Consider the following 16,156-nt stretch of genomic DNA (forward strand, 5'->3'; position numbering starts at 1 on the left):
ATATTATAAGTTTATTATCTCAACACATACATTATATTTGCCCTTGTTATATTAATTTTGAGATAGAAGATAAGAATTTAGTGTTATAAATATGTGAAGCATTCTCTTTGATCTATGAGAACTTTTCATACAATTCAATATAGCATCTATCATTTTGAGTTGCAGCATTGACTTACATCTCTGTCTCTCCTCTGCCCCACTTCAATATTGGCAGTTTCTGGAAAGTAACAACACTGCCTATCTTATGTTCACTCTTTATCATCACATAGGTTCTCGGCATGGTGCCTAGAAATAGTGGGTGCTCAATAAATGCTCTATAAATAAATGAATGAATGATATTAATGTTACAGATGCATACAAATTATGTAGGGTAGCTATAAATGTTCAGATGCAATAGTCTTAATATAAAATAGTGTCAATTAGTTCTCTGTATCTTAGTACACATCAAGAAGCAACCAAGAATCCTATAAAAATCAGTACTCAAGCTTAATCCCAAACAGATTATAGGGCTCCATCCTACATAGCAAGAAGAATGTGGTCACTGAAGACCTTTCTTAAAGCTTGGAATGGGACTTAACAGTTGTTCACACATGTGAGGATATAAAGGTTAAACTTGATAGTGATTTTCAGTGGGGAAAAATAGAGCTATTCTGCTTTAAAATGGGACTGCCATCTAAAGAGAGGCAAGTCATTGTCAAAGGATAGGTAGAATGAAGACCGAACTGGTATTTATGATCTCTACTTTGTACTGTGCCAGGAGCCTTACATGTTGCTTATTGCAGTTCTCACAACAGCACCAATAGTTAAGTAGTATGATTCCCTTCTATGAATAAGGAAAGAGATTTCTCACAGCTATCAAGTAGCAGTCCTGGATTTCAAGTGGGGTTGTATAATCCAAAACCTCTTTTTTTGCATCATACCAGAGACCATGATTGTGTTTCTCTCTGTCTTAAATCCTTTACAGAATAATGTAGGGCATAAATCAGCTATAAAATTATTTCAACCAGCTTTATCAGAAGTTATATCCATCTCAGCAGTGGAGAGAATGAGTGTCAGGGAGGGTCTTCATAGAGGAAGAACGCACACATTAACTTGAGATAAACTTGATCTATATCCCTCTACCTCCTAGAGATCTTGTATAAGCTACTTAATCATGTGATCTTTAATTATATAATTTGTTGCAAATGTTCATAGAATTTCCAAATGACAAGTACAATGCCTGAAGCAGAGATGGCCTTCAAAAATGGTGGCTGCTTAAATCACCAGTTATGTACAATGGTGCTTAATCCTTTTTCCTGGGGATGCTACTTAAAAGACTTGGTCATTAGAGCAGAACAGAAAGAGGAACGAATTATCTCCAGGGAAGGCTTATTTGATTTTATGACAAGCAGATATACCTCAAGGTATGGGTCAATTTGATGTAAAATGCCTTTGACATACAATGAAATATGGCCTATTACATTGAATTTATATTTTTGCTTATTATTTGCTTCATTAAAAAGTGATTGATGAGGAGACTCTACCCCACCCAACTTGCAAGCCCACCCAAGCCGCTTCCAGTGGTTTTTCATAAAAACAGCCTGTCTGAGCTCATGCTGTAGACTTTCCCAAAAATTTCACAAAGGTTCACGAACCCCAAACAGGCAGCATCTGGCCTTGGTATGCCCCGTACCTCTTGCTGAGCAGCGCTACGTCCAGCATTGACGGCAGCTGGCCTCAGTTCCAGGCTTAGCCTCTCTCAAGCACCTCTGAGCTCAGCATGGGGGTGCAGCCATCTGCAAATTGCTTTATGGCTCATGCCAGGTGGCCCTGGGCAGGGCAGAGTCTGTGGCTGAACTTGGCCTGTGTTGTACCCCTCCCAGGAGGCCTCTGGGCCCACAAGTGCAGTGGCTGGCTGCAGAGTAGCTCGAGTAGCACCCGTCCACCTCTGTGGTTGATACACCCAAAGGGCAGACTGGGCAGGCACAAGAGCCCTGCTAAAGTGATCCTGCTTCTCAGGGTCAGCTCTGCACATAGCTCCTCCACTATAGTTACAGCTATTCCTCACAACAAATCAACCTGAGGATCAATACTCATACTGACATGCAAAAAAGAATACATTAGAGGGAATCAACAGTATATTAGATGAAGGAGAGGATGGAATCAGTGATTTGGAAGACAAGGTAGTAGAAAACACCCAATCAGGACAGCAAAAAAAATAAAAATAAAAAAGAATCCAAACAATTAGGATAGTTTAAGGGATTTCTGAGACCTCAAGCATACCAACATTTGCATCAGAGGGGTACCAGAAGGAGAAGAGAGAGAGCAAGAAGTTGAAAACCTGTTTGAAGAAATAGTGACAGAAAACTTCCCTAACCTGGTAAGAGACACAGACATTCAAGCCCAGAAAGCACAGAAACATAGGGTGGCTGAAAGATAAGACCCTTACATATGGTGCCTACAAGAGACTCACTTCAGATTGAAAGACCTACACAGGTGGAAAGTAAAGGGATGGAAAAGATAGTTCATAAAAATGGAAATGAAAAAAAAGCTGGAATAGCGATACTTATACCAGACAAAATAGACTAAAACAAAGGCTATAACAGGAGACTAAGAAAGACCCAGCAATTCCATTTCTGGGAATTTATCCAAAGAAACCCAAAACACTAATTCAAAAAGACATATACATCCATATTGTCATTGCAGCATTATTTACAATAGCCAAGATATGGAAGCAACTTAAGGTGTCCACCAGTAGATAAATGGATGGAGAAGAAGTGATACATACATACGATGGATTGCTACCCAGCCATAAAAAAAAAATTAAGACTATTTTATCGTTTGTGGCAACATGGATAGACCTAGAGAGTATAGTTCTAAGTGAAATAAGTCAGACAGAGAGAGACAAATACCATATGATTTCACTTATATGTGGAATCTGAAAATAAAATGAAATAAACAAAACAGAAACAAACTCAGATACAGAAAACAAACTAATGGTTGCCAGATGAAGAAGGGAAATAGGGAAAGGGGTTAAGAAGTACAAATTGATACTTAACAAAATAGTGATGAGGATATAAATAGTGATGAGGTATAGCATAGGGAATATAGTCAATAATATTGTAATATGGTGTGAGATGGATTCTAGATTTATTGGAGTGATAAGTTATATAAATATCTAATCACTATGTTGTACACCTGAAACCAATGCAATATTTTGTAAACTGTAATTGAAAAATAAAAAAGTTATTTAGAAAAGAAGAAATACTTACTGAACTGAATGAACAGCTGGATTATAATGAAAGTAACAAAATCATCAAACCCATTCTTTACTTTTTAGGCCACAAAACACCTTTCATGCATTATAAGTGAAAATCTCTGATATTTCAACTAATAAATTAGACACAAGACCTATAGATAAGCTAATGATTGAAAAAATTGTTTAAATCAGGAAATCACTTAGAAATGAACTACACATGGCCTGAAACATTTTAATTCAAACAGAAAAGTGTACATTAATTCATTGATCTTTTGGTGTAAGGCTTAAGCCTTGTCTTGGCATATCCTGTCTGAGTTGGATATCATCTTTCTTGCATAAGTCTTATTTATAATACATTATCTACAATTTCTATTTTTTTCATAAAATAAAGGAAGAACTTAGACACCTATGAAATAATCTGAGTGCAGAATATTTCCAGATTTATCCGTTTTTCAAATCTTTTACACTTAAATTGACAGCATTTTGTGTGTGTGTGTGTGTGTGTGGCAAAATGTACAACATGAGATCTACTCTCATAACAAATGTTTGAGTGTACAGTACCCTATGGTTAAATATAAGCTCAATGCTATACATCAGATCTCTAGGACTTTTTCATCTTGCATGACACTGAAGTTTAATACCTGTAGTGGCCCCTTACTTCCTACACATGCGCCCCACCGCCCCCGCCATCCGCCCCCCGCAGCCACCATTCCACTTTCTGCTTTGATGAGTTTGACTACTTTAAGTACCTCATATAAGTGAAATGATACAGTATTTTTCCTTCGGCAACTAGCTTATTTCCCTTTGCATGGTGTCCTCAGGATTCATCCATGTAGCATATGACAGAATTTCTTTCTTTTCTATGGCTGAATAATATTCCATTACATGAATAGACCACATTTTTCCATCCATTAATGCCGATGGACAGGTCGTTCCTCCCTCTCGACTATTGTGAACAATGGTGCAATGAACGTGAAAATGTAGGTATCTCTTAGATATCCTGATTTTAGTTCTTCTGGATAAATATCTTGAAATGGAATTTCTGGATCACATAGTATTTCTATTTTTAATTTTTGAAGAATCTTTATGGTAGCGGCACCATTTTACATTTCCACCAACACTGACAGCATGTTTTTAATAACGACTCACTTTTGTTAGGCTAATCCAAAATATTCAACTTAAATTTTATAGAAACAGCTCTATTTTGTTTCACATTATATAGGAATATGTAATACTTGACAGTACATAATACCAATAACAATTGGAACTAGTATATTCACATTCAGAATAAAGGCATCTGACAATTTGTAAATGCACAACTCAACTAGTAGGAGCAGAGTGTGGGAATTCTGGAGAAGAGCTAGCAGCCTAAATTATTCCTCCTGCCATGAGTATCAGTGAATGAGTTTATAAAGAGAGTGGAAAGGGCTACTGAAATGGAAATGAGTTAAGAGAGCACCTATTCCTTGAAATGAAAAGATTGGATGAGATGGCCTCTGAGATCCCTTCAAGATCAAAATAAGCCTTTGTAGTGGACTAAAAAAATCATAGAACTGTGTTAGAAATTCAAAGCCACCATCGGGGTCACATATTTAAAAATCCCTTGAAGGTTTTTATTGAATGTACAGATTTCACACCCTCCTCAGATTTTCTTTGAAGATATAAAGCAATTGGTACAGGCTTTTTTTCTAGTTTATGAGATTGCTCTTCTATTTTAAAGCTGATGCTTCTCAAGTGCATCATGAGTAGGGTTTATGGCTAGATCTGGCATCCAGAGATGTAGATTTAAGTGCTAAGTCTGCTTTTGACAGACAAGAAAGAACTTTCTGGAACTCTGTTTCCCTTTTGTAAAATGAGAGGAGCAGATGACAACTATGGCTTTGTCCAACCCTACGACTTTATAATTCTATGATTTTTAAAACTTCCTGCGCTCAAAAATTTTCATGTGAAAAATGTCATTTATTTGGTACCAGCTACCACCTGATCAGTTCATCACTATTTGCAATTCTACCTTCTAGGCAGTAATCAGCCTGAAGTTTTTACCAAAGTACAACTCTATTCCTTGTAGCTACATACCAGGCTGCCGTATCGCCTAATGTCCTAGTCATCCACAGTTCACTCCAGACTGCTCAAGGCTCCACTTCAGTAGTAATTTAAAGTGTTTCTCTGTCCTCCTTGTTTGGAAATATCACACTTCAGAACACTATACTCTCATTCATGGAGTGTCCTGCTGTTGCTTTTCTCATACATGCAGCAGAATTGTGCTTTGATAAGCATCTCTTCAGTCCTGGTGGTCTGGCAGCTTTCAAGGACTTTGTAGTTATTACTCTTTTCTTGGCATTTGATTTTCAGTTGGGATGACAGGTAGCCCAGAAGAGATTATTCCAAAAGGTAATAATGTCAGCAGTTGTCCATGTTTTATATAATACTTTATATACCTGTTGAATATAAGAAAGCACTACCTCTTTCGGGCATTTTTTATGGATTAGGTTTTTCTGCCACATTAAACCTTTTTCTGTCAATTTTCCTACATATGTATCTTGTCTTTTAATCCAGTTCTGTTTTTCTTAGTCAATTTCCATAATACATAAAAGCAAAATTCACTGGAAGTTTTCAGTTCCACACTTCTGGTGGAGAATCTTGAATTGCCCTTAGGATCCATGCTGGAGATGCTAAAAGAGCTCAGTTGTTTTAAGAGCTATTAAAACTGAACACTAAAATACTAATATCAGAAAGTGACCCAACGTCCGTGTACACTTTAAGGACACACTGTCCTAAGTGACCATTATTATGAGTTCAAGTACTGCTTACAACCTATTGAGTTTGAATAATTAACCCAGGTTTCCAAAGGCACGATCTAATTGATATAAACTCCTGGGACCTAGTTGTATCTAAAGATACACAAAATGTATCGTTAAATTTAAAAATGTTTGTGTTAAAGAAGACATGTCAGTAAACCCAGTTTTCCTTCTTTACCAATGGAAAATGGGTCAAGCAATTCAGAGCAACCAATCGACCTTAATATATAGGTGGCTTTTTTTTAGGTCAACTTCTTCATAGTACATATAAGATCCTCTTGACCTTGCCATTTGAATTTTTATGAAATGGGGAACTTTAACCCCTGCTTGTAGTTTTAGATCTGCTCCAGGCTTTAATGCCGATCCTATTACTTTTTGTTGGAAGGATTATGAGTTTATTTTAGTAACCTAGACGACTCAGAATATGGGTTCCCACTCTCCCAGTAATTGCACTTCTAAGTTTCTTTTTCTTTCTTTAAAAAATTTTGAGTAGTTTTCCTGGAACACCATTAATGTAATTATTTTAAAAGAAATCTCCTATCAGACTTGGCTGAATAAATCCATTGCAAAAACTATATCTACACAAACACAGCCAACAAACATAGAGCATCAGCTTTTGGAGTAATTTATAGAGCTTAGGAATATGCACATACCTTTATTGATTGTTGCATTTACATCTGTTTCAATTTGATTTCATGGAAATTACATGAATTGTCTATCTTTATTTTTCTAAACAAATCGTGTCCTAACAATCTGTCTTGGACATCTAGAATCTAGCAGGTGAACTTATATAGATGATTTATCTCTCCAAAGTGTTTTGGCACATCCAAGTACTACTTTTAGCCTAGAAAAGAATTCTAGTCTCTAGGAGAGATTTTTTTTTTTTTTTAAATAAAGCCTTGCTAATACTCACCTTTATTAATATAGGCACTTTAATTTGGTTGATATTGCTGTGTTTCCCAAAAGATGGTTCTATTTGAACATTGCACGTGAAGAAAGAAATCCTAGCTTAATAATTTGAGATTGTGTTTTTTCTAACAGAATTTATTTGCTTTTAGTTTACATTATAATCAGTGTATCGTGTTGGTCCTTACACAGTTATCTTTTATCAGTTGCATCAACAATCACTATGCTGAATGTTAGATATTGCACGATATTTTAAGTAAATTTAACTTGAGCAAGTACTGATTTCATCCAGACTCTGAGGCCTCTATGAAGAAGTTAATATTTTTTAAAGGTAAAATGACTTTATAATTTATAATTATTTTCATATAAAATACATTTTATAGTCTCCTGATTAGCTGGCAGTTGGTGCTTAATTTTACATTTTAGCTCTACAGGGTCCTTTTAGACATTATTATTGCAAAGAAAAATCAAAAATCAAAGTGAATTCTTAGTATTATACTTGTAGCAATAGAGGTGCAATTGCTGAAACAGCAGCCACGCATCGTGCTATAGAACTAACTCACAGCTTGGTGCCCAGACCCTGCTGAGAAGGAAATGTCGGGGAACTGGCAGAGTTTTACTACATCTGCTCCCTGCTGCTAATGGGCTTTAACCTGTTTCATTCTTATTATGCTTACTGTTTAGATATTTTGCTTGCAAAATTAATTCTTTGCTGGGAGAACACATGAAAGAGAATATGATTTGTAAAGTAGGGCTGTTTAAAAATTAAAAGGTATCAGCAAGGGAGATTAAAGGCTATAATGAGTGATATGGTTACTTAATATCAATTCAGGGGCAGCGGCTCAGGTGGTAAAGCTGGAGTTGTTTCTCAGTTTCCGTTCTTTCTGTAATGTGGGCTACCACTTCAGGAGGCATAGTCTTTGTTTTGCATTGTGCATCTGCACCAATATACATACATACATACATACATACATGTATGTGTGTATGTATATATGTATATATATGTATGTATGTGCACACACACATATGTATGTATATACATGCATATATATATATGTAATAGTGATTTTTCTTTGAAAGCTTCCTTGCTCCTCTAAAATGTGCCAAAGTTTTAGTGATATGCAGCCTCCGAAAACAATCAGGTTTCAGCAACAGTTTTTTTATTATAGGCAAGAACTAACAAACTCTCGATACCCAACTACTATAACCTATACCTGAAAACTTAAACTGAAACAACAAAAACTTAAAGAGTAAATAGGCCCCAAGATTATTCTTAATGAAATAATAGTATTGTCATTTGTATAGACTTGCTATTTAAAAAACTTTTATACATTCCTTTGTTCCTCACCTTAACTTTCTCAGACGATCATGTAGATATTGATGCAAAAATGGAAACTTGCAAATGCATTTCATTTATTATAACTGGAATAAAATTGTCAATGGGCCAGTATAAATCAGTGCACATCTTATTGATGGAAGATTATCATTCTAAGATTTGCGGAATCATCCTCACCATTCTCATCATTGTCTTTTTTATTATTAAATCCACAAAGCTATCCTACTTCTTGAATAGAAGCCAAAGGTATTAACTTTTCAACCAAAATTGTACATTACTTTTAATAATGATATGGTTTAAAACATTCTTCAAAGAAAAGCAGATTATTCTACTATAGCATTCCTCAAACTTTTTACTCTTGAAAGTACAAAAAAATTTTTACAGATGTTCGGTTTTGGCCTGCATTATTTTTATCATAATGTTACTCATACATGTAAAACTATAAAACTAGCTATGAACTCTTTACCTGAAACTTTTATCAACTATACAACTAAAACAAATATAAAGGGTAAATAAAAATAAACCTACAAAACCAAAACAACTATAATTAAAAGCATCACTTTATTGTGACATATGCTGTCATTAATTTTAGCGATAAATATGTACATCTTTATTTAGGAAAATCATTTTAACCTTAAAACTGATTAATAAAGAAATCATAAAACAAAAATCTCTTATTATATATTTATTTACACACACTGCTAATGAGCTGCTGCAAATTAATACTTAACAAGTAGGTGACATATCTCTTAACCAAGCAAGTGCTGACTCCTACGGTATGACTTCTTTTCTGGTTATGTAATTATACTGCAATAGGACCTGTAATGACTCATTTCTCCCACTGTTTCTCTCTGTGTGAACCATTGTGAAACCTTATGAACAGAATGTCATGATAGCACTTGGCCTATACTTGGCACAAGGGCATTACTTATGTATTAAGTCCATCTAAGTTCTTCTCCTGTTAGTGTAAGACAAATTGGTATATAACTCCACTGCAATATGATTTAAATCATAATCTCAATCTATTAAATAGGTTAGAAAACTTCCCTCAAAGCAAATCTACCTTTACAAAGTATAAGGGAAAAATGAAAATTGTGCTGAAGTTTTCAGGAGGTGAAGGAAAAGGATACAATACATACTGCACAGAAAAACTTAATGGAAAATCTCCATTAGACATCTGGGGTCTTTGCAATGCCCCTAAATCCTATTAATATCTAACTGCCTCTATTACTTGTCTATCATTAGTCCTGCCGCACAAAGCCGGTCCTGTCCTTGGCTCCAGCCTGTCTTCTCTCAGCATTCTCACGTGGATCTCTCTACTCAGTAAATGAAGGACCCATCTTAGCATCCTCTGTCTTTACAAGCCAGCAGGGTATTGCAAAAAACATGCATTTTTTTTCTTTATAATAGATCATTTTTTTCTGTCTCATTCAGGTATGTATGCATAAATATGTGTGTGTATACATATATATATATATACATGTTACATATGCACTTTTAAAAATTGTACCTGCAAGTCTTTGAACTGCTTTTTTCTCCACATAATATATTTTATTTTCCTACAACTAAATGTTCTTTGAAAACATGGTTTTCATAGTCATATAATATCTTATGGTATGACATATATTAACATATTTGACTAGTACTTTATTGTTGAATATTTTGGTTGTTAACAATTTCTGCTATTATATGTAACGCTCTGATAAACATCCTATATATCTCCAATTATTTTCTTTGTGAACATCTCTATTTTCTTAAAATAAATTTCTAAACTTGGAATTTCAGGGTCCAATTGAATGAGCATTTAGAAATTTGATATAAATTACTCTCCAGAAAAGTATTAGCATAAAACATTTAGCGAGCACTTGTTGAGTACCAGGCACCATACTAGCTGCTGAGGATTCAGAAATAGGTAGGATAATGTCTCTGTTCTTGAAGAGCTGGTAGGTCCTTGCTACTTTCTCTTAAAAGTCTATTTAAATTTACACTCAATATGGTTGAGAAACTGCTGGCTCTGACCCTAAATTTATGGTTTAAATATATATATATATATATATATTATATATATACACACACACACGACATATGTATATGTGTGTATGTATGTGTGTATATATATACACACATACATACACACATATACATATGTCACAAAAAAATCTTTCTAATTTTTGAAGCCAGCTAAAAACTTTCATGCATAATATTTGCCAGCATATAAAACTGCAGGTATATGAAGGAGTTTTCATTCTACCTCCAAAATTATGTTTTTTTAAAGAAAAAGGTAATTACTTGATATTTATAGATAGAAAGTTATTTTAATTTGGTCTTGAAGAGGAAACTGCTATTTTGTTCATATAAATGTTATATATCAAAACTAGCATTTTAAAAGTTGGTTACAAATGAACATCTGCTAAACCTACGACTTTGAAGTTTCAGCAGAAATGTACTCAACACTTCTTTTCTCCTTAAGTCTGGCCACAGTAAACATTTACAGGCCATTTTCGGGATTACTAGAATGCAAGGGATATAGGAGGCGTGGGCAGGAATGTGTTAACCTGCGAAAGGCTAAATGACGGTGATTTCCAAGATCAGTAGAAAAGTAAAGGAAATTGGCAAATATAAATACATTTAACCCTATGAATAAAACTTTAAGCCAGAAAATCCCCATCACTGAAATTTTTAGGCAGAATTGTATATTATATGTGTGTCTTACAAATGCCGAGGGATAGTAGTCACTTCAACATTTTCACATGTCACCTGAAAAATGTTATGGTCTGAATTTGCAATTAAGATGTGAAATAATCTAAATGACAATAGACTTTTTTTTTTTTTAATGCCTATAGCACCTGGTCTTCCTAGGTGGTCTCCCATCCAAGTGTTAACCAGGCCCGACCCTGCTTAGCTTCCGAAATCAGACATCAGGCTTGTTCAGGGTGGCATGGCCATAGGCCATGGACTGTGGCTCCACTGGGGTGTGAACCTAGGACTTTCTACATGTAAAGCAGACGTGCTAACTGCTATACTATGGAACCACATCCGATAATAGACTTTTTAAAATATCTTGAAATTATTGAATGAAAGTATGATAAATAACTCTGAACGTCTAGGAAAGAAGATGGACAATGGCAAAGGTAGGCCTCGCTAGGCATTCAGAAATTTAGAGTAACCAATTTAACAACCTCAGACAAAGAGAACGTGTCTGAAAGTTCATCTCAAACTAAGAGAGTTTCTCTCAGACTTATTTTCTAAACAGTACCCTAGCACCTTGGGCCAGCAAAATGGCCTTTAAGCTTGAATGAACAAGGTATTTCTTTTCCTCTAGTGCAAAGCTTCAGTATTTCATCTTTTCAAATTCTTTTACTGCACTCAGTAAGGAATTATATTGACAAGGGTAGAATTTATCTCCAAGAGGAGAATGCTATGCTTCTGTTAAGTGCTAATATAACATTTATGTGTTGGTACCTTAATAACAGCCCCAGCTTACCTAATGAAAGTTGAAAGCAAACAGTACTCTCTGAGATTTTATTATGACTGAAGTGACTGCAATTTGAGGCAAATTATCCCTATTTTTGTTCCCATATCAAAAACAGAGATGCTAAAGCAATTGCTACATGTTTGGTATGGAATTAGGTTCCACTCTCATTAATCTACAAGGAAGAGCCTTTTTTTCATGTAAACAGCTCACGAGGGTCAGAGAGAAGAGCTGTTTCTGTGAAAAATGCTTGTCAATAACTTTGTGAGTGAATTTTGAAATAAAGTGCCTGTAACCTGTCATTATTCCTTCCTCTCAAAGTCGAGAGTGAGTGGATGAAAATTGAGCATGTGAATTGAAAGCAGGGTGAGTGTTATGGCCTTATCGACTTCAGGTAAAATGACTGTTTTAACTTGTTATTATTTTTCCATTCAGAGGTCAGGGAGTGTACAGTATTACCAGCATAGACTGCAGTGTAAGCAAATTGGTATACAAAAAGGCTATTACCCATACTCACAAAGCAGAGGAAAGTATAAGTCACTAATACCAAGTGGACTTGCGATCTCTACAAAAATGAAGCAACCAACAGTGCTTTAAAAAAGAATAGCATAGATATGTAAGTGTAAATCACCTAGCAGGCAAAAAATATAAACCTGTTTAAATAAAGGTGCATATGTTTAAAAGGCAAGTAAAAAATATACATTTTAGCGACCATTTTTTAAAACCACCTATTAATTTTTAATTTTATTTGTTTTTGCAAAGAAATTATGGAAATTGAATACTGAATGTTAGACACCCAAACTCTAAATGTCAGCTTAAAATTTTTTTCTGCCTAAGATCATCTTAGAAGTAATTAGCTGCTGAATTTTCAAGTTCATCTGATGTATTCGTATCAAAAGCAAAATATTGTTGTGATCCTTCTTTTCCCTAGAGAAAAAGAAAATCGGAGACTTCAAAACATCAAAAACTCTTTCCTAGTTTTCTAGATTTTTATTTCTCATTCTGAAGAAGAGCTTAAGAATCTAGTGTGGCTATTTTAGGTTTCCAAGAAAACGTTTTTTCTCCAAGTAATGTCAGGCTCATGGAAAGTGTACATTTAATGTTGTTGTTTTTCTGTTTTAGAGACCATCTAATGTTTTTGTTTTTGATACTGATTTTTTTCATTATAGACTCTGTTGGTCAGAAAATGAGCAGATTGGCCTAGAAATTAAAAGAGGTTATAGTATTTAATGATTGAAAGCAAGTTTAGGGGGACAGAGGGTTACGTATAGCCTTGAAGACATGTTCATATGTGTATTCATCACATTCCCACATAATAGAAAATGCTTGGCTTCTATTACTTCTAAACAAGTTTTCTCTGGCTTCAAAATAATTATAAAGACCTAAGATAAAAGAAATATATTGGTATTTCTTTGCTTCACATTTGCTCAGTTTATTCTTTTTTTTTTTTTAACAAATATTTACTGGTTGGACACTGTGCCAATCATGAAAATATAATAACTTAAGGAGAGTCCTTGCTTTCATCTAGTGAAAAAAGTCAGGAAAAATGATGAGTTACCGTGATAATTCTAGAAGAATGCAAGCTCTGTGGAGGCAAGGATTCTTATATGTTTCAGTGACAGATCCTAATCACCTAAACCGACAACTGGCATATAGCAGACACCTGACATTTATTTGTTGAAGGCCAAATAGATGTAATTGGGGCTTGCATGGTACATTTAATAGATTATGAGAGAGTCAGGGAAGATTTTCTGAGTGAAAAATACATCTAACGTCCAGAAATATTGACATGATTGAACCAAGCAAAGTTGGAATAGAGCCTTCTGTGTCGAGGGGGCAAAGGATTCCATAACTGAGGTTAGAGAGAGCAGAGAGTGATGTGTTGCTCTTAATTCTACAGGACTCCAGCAATGAGTGAGGAGTGGAACATGCAGAGTTGGTTGAAATAAATAGAGGCCAGACCGGAAAGGCTTTGTAAGCCATGCTAAGGAATTTGAATGTTTGATCAAAAGCCATTGAATATATTAAGCATGCAGAGGCTTAAAAAAAAGGCAGATGTATCTTAGAAAAAGATTACTCTGGCTGAAGTGATGCAAATGGATAGAAGATGATTGGAATTACGGAGATGATTAGGAGATTTGACAGAAATCCAAGTAATGTATAAATGGCAGTGGCCTAACTTAAGGTAAAAATAAATGGGATAGAAAGAAATATGCATATTTTACATGATTTAAGGAGTTAGAAATGATAAGACTTGGTGGCTTTTTAGAATAAGGTGGAGAGAATTCTCAAAGGAAGACAGAAGAGACAAGGACCAGACTCAGTTCTCCAGCCTTGGGTTACTGAATGGATAGATGACATTTCCCAAGATGAGGAAAATGTGTTTGGTAGAGAAAGTAGCAAGTTTATTTTTGGATATGCTGAGTTGTTTAAAGCATCGCGTTTTTATAGCCTAGCTTTCTGTACCGTTCTCCTCTTTCCTGTACTCCCAGACTATTATGAATGAATGAAACAAATCTAAGTACCTATCATAATAGTTATGAGCATACTTTTCTTACTTACAACACAAATTATATTTTTCACTGTAAAAATATTTTTTCTCATAAATGTCTTTATGAAATGCAGAAGTATACAAAGAGTAAACTCTTCCTGAGTTATTTTAATTATACTGAATTGTGACTAGTCAGTGAAAAGCATGACACCACAAACTAAGTCACCACAAATGATGCACTGTACCCTTAAAGAGTTAATTATGAGTGAATCTCGACAGGTAAATACACTTTGATGTCTTTGCATTTACAACTGTATAACCTGCAGGGACTAGAGTAATAAGTTGAATGTATATGCCACATATGTTTTTAAATATAATATATTCTTAATCTTTTATCTCTCTTGGTTCTACCAAAGACATTAAAATAAAGATACAAAAATTATTTAAAATGTAAGCATACATATTAGGACTCCTAGTTTCTATTGGTGATTTTGAACAATTATTAATTAATTAACACCTACTAAACTGAAATACTTTATATGTCACCTTTATTTCAACCTATTTTCATTTACTATTTGATTATTTAATTTACGAAGTGTTTACTTAAGTGTATATGTAAACCTAATAAAGTTTCTGAACTATACCAGATCCATCCTGACACTCACATCCTGATTGTTTTCTTTTATTTCTAGGAAGAACATGCCAATGACAGATATTATCCTGGTGGTTGTATTAGTTCCCTATCTTCCCAGAGATGCTGCAATTGAGTGGCAAGTCATTGCAGGGGCAGATAAACCATTTAGAAGGAAGCATTTTGCTTTGAAAAAGATATCTAAGGGTTTTCCTGTTGAATGTGAAGCTGTGGCATCCGGTTCTGCTTCCAGTGTATCTATCTCCATTTTTTTAAGGTGGACGTCACATTCTCCTTCCTCACCTGATTTAAACAGGACTCTAGAAGACCTGATGACTGAATTTGTATAAGCAAGGAGTATACTTCCCGAAGGCAACAAAGCTACACCCTTGTGTTTTAGAATATTCTATTTTAAAAAGACAGCATTAATGCCAAAGTTCTGCAAGCAGGTAAAGGAACTATTAGAAAAGTGAAAAGAAAGTACAGACTGGAATCACGTTGTATATGCTTGTCAAAGTGAAAGAAATAGAGAGAGAGAGAATAACGTAAGTAACAGAGGAGACTTTTGCCCCCAGTCCAGTCAATGAGAGTGAAAGTGAGATGGGAGATGTGAATCCACTATGCCCTCTGTTGATCTCAGTTCTCTCATGCTTTTCGTATGAACCTCTCACTATCCCGCAGGCGATTCCAGTGTTTCAAGAAATGTATTCTTCCTACTGCATAACCCTCTTTCTTTTATTCCAAACCATGCAGTACTCATTATACATTTCACATACATTTTTGTGAATAGATTTGTGTTCACACATGAATATTATACTTTAGAGATAACTTACAGGATTTAGACTAGCCCAATGTAAATCTGATTCCACACATAGTACACACACAGAAATGAAAGCCAAAATCTCATCCCCCAAACCAGCTCTGACTCAACGGGAGCTCCACTATTCATGTTCCAAAAGTGTTTTGCGAAAAGGTTTTGACCCATCCTTCTAAGAGACAGAAACATGCCAATGTGCACTTGGCGTATTTCACTGTGTGGCTGGCTACCAAAGCAAGAGTTCTAAACCAAAAGGCACATTTCATTTCATCAAGATGGCTATGCTCAAAGAGTCAGAACTTTTATCCTACCAACTGGTTAATTTCCAATTTAAATACAATGGGAAGTTCTTACTCTCCCCAGGCCAATGAAAGTTTTGGTTTTCACTGGACCAGCTTCATGACTGATTGAATTTGATTCAGAACAATAAGTCCCAATTTGATGTACTTTTCCTTTATCGAATTAGC

At 35.0% G+C, this 16,156-nt stretch overlaps 1 long non-coding RNA gene and 1 pseudogene across 1 annotated transcript in view; one reads left to right on the top strand and one right to left on the bottom strand.

Moving 5' to 3' along the window:
* LOC120587216 (uncharacterized) overlaps positions 1–15,023 on the top strand; it is a 122,593-nt gene extending 107,570 nt beyond the window's left edge. The window contains exon 3 of the long non-coding RNA XR_005648894.1: positions 14,934–15,023. This is a non-coding gene — a long non-coding RNA (uncharacterized LOC120587216). The remainder of the gene's footprint in view (positions 1–14,933) is intronic.
* On the bottom strand, positions 11,113–11,228 carry LOC120587247 (uncharacterized; annotated as a pseudogene).
* Positions 15,024–16,156: the final 1,133 nt, after the last annotated feature.

Source organism: Pteropus medius, unplaced genomic scaffold (assembly GCF_902729225.1).
Source record: "Pteropus medius unplaced genomic scaffold, Ma_sr-lr_union100, whole genome shotgun sequence".
Lineage (NCBI taxonomy): Eukaryota > Metazoa > Chordata > Mammalia > Chiroptera > Pteropodidae > Pteropus > Pteropus medius.